Below are 1534 nucleotides of genomic sequence, written 5' to 3' on the forward strand. Positions count from 1 at the left end.
AGTGGATTGTCATTTTACGATGGCAATAGTAGCAATAGACATTTCAGAACCCTACATATGTCAGTTTGAGTCTTTTTCCTTTTTTTCCCTCCAAATAATCACAACTGAGCACAGGGATGTGGGCAGGGATAAGGAGTAGGTGAAAACAGGCGTTTTCTGAGCACTCAAGCCTCAGTTACAGGACAAAACAGGATTACTCTTATCATGAAAATCGAAACCCAACTTTGAGTATATACTAAACTAATGTTGGGGGGAGACTCGTAAAGTAAGGGGTTAAAGCTCATTAAAGTCTGTTTTGCATTATAAGTTCCCATTAAAATTTAACTAAATTACTACTTTTAGTTGAAATGTACAGTCTACGTGTGGTGTTTACATGATTGACTGTTGACAAACAAGTTTTATAGTAATGTTTGTACCCTACATAATATTCACTTTAGTGCTTCTTTTACTTAGATTACTTTTTATAACACCACATTGTATTCTGCACAATATTGTCATAAAAAATGAAACCATCCAACTTCTTATGATGGCTGTCTCTCACAAATGAAGCTGTTTTCTCACACACATCATGAGTGACTCGGGGTCCCTTGGGCGCAGCTGCACAAGCCTTTGTCCTCTGAATACATAAACAGCGTTGTCCCTTCTCCTTAAGGCGCCGCGCGGAGCAAAACCGCAACAAATAAAAAGTGACATCTCCACCTCTTTAACGCTCCCTGCAGAGAGAGAGAGAGTGGAGGATCGCAAGAAGGCAGGGGAATAGTATTTTAAATGGACTTGGGGTATTCTTGACCTATAACGGTAAGTCACTGACTGTGGGCGGCTGATAAAGAAGGGAGAGTCCGGAGATAATGAGACGCACACGCCACAACCCTAAGAAGGGAGAGTCCGGAGATAATGAGACGCACACGCCACAACCCTCAAACCCGTGCAGTGAATTGATAGGTGCTGTGTGAGACATTCAAACCAATATATTCGTGGGGACAAAGACAATGTCTGTGCTAGTATTCATTTATTACGATGTGACAGCTCCACGCTCATTATATGTACCACCGTCCACTTGCACCTGCGTCCCCCGCGCCATGGGGGCTACACCTCTCCAAATAAGGACATGAAAGAGAACAGTGGGATGACGTTGCATGTGAGGGGGGGGGGGGGGGGGGGACATTGGGCAAGAACGTACTGTAGCCTAGTCATAAACCTGGGGCTCGTTAATCTGATTACATAAGAATACGCGGTGAATTTGCGCGCTAATCCACTCGGCCCGTTTGCCCCGTGTGTGCGCATAAAACACGCACTTGTGGCTCTCTGACAGCGAGTGCGCGCACTTTATAACGAAATATTGAAACACATGCTCAGTTTAAACGGGGCAAATACATGCGTCGGTGTGTGAAAGAAGAGCTGGCACAGTGACGAGTCCGTGCTGACGCGCCACTAAACCGCACCACCCAGGACGGACGCAGACGGGAGGACGGAAGGACGGGAGCCGCGCGCGCGCACTCACACTCCGGACAGCACCTCCACACTGTCCACTCTG

The sequence above is a fragment of the Eucyclogobius newberryi genome, unplaced genomic scaffold (assembly GCF_026437365.1).
Source record: "Eucyclogobius newberryi isolate DKJ021-1_F unplaced genomic scaffold, fEucNew1.0.hap1 SCAF_8, whole genome shotgun sequence".
Classification (NCBI taxonomy): Eukaryota; Metazoa; Chordata; class Actinopteri; order Gobiiformes; family Gobiidae; genus Eucyclogobius; species Eucyclogobius newberryi.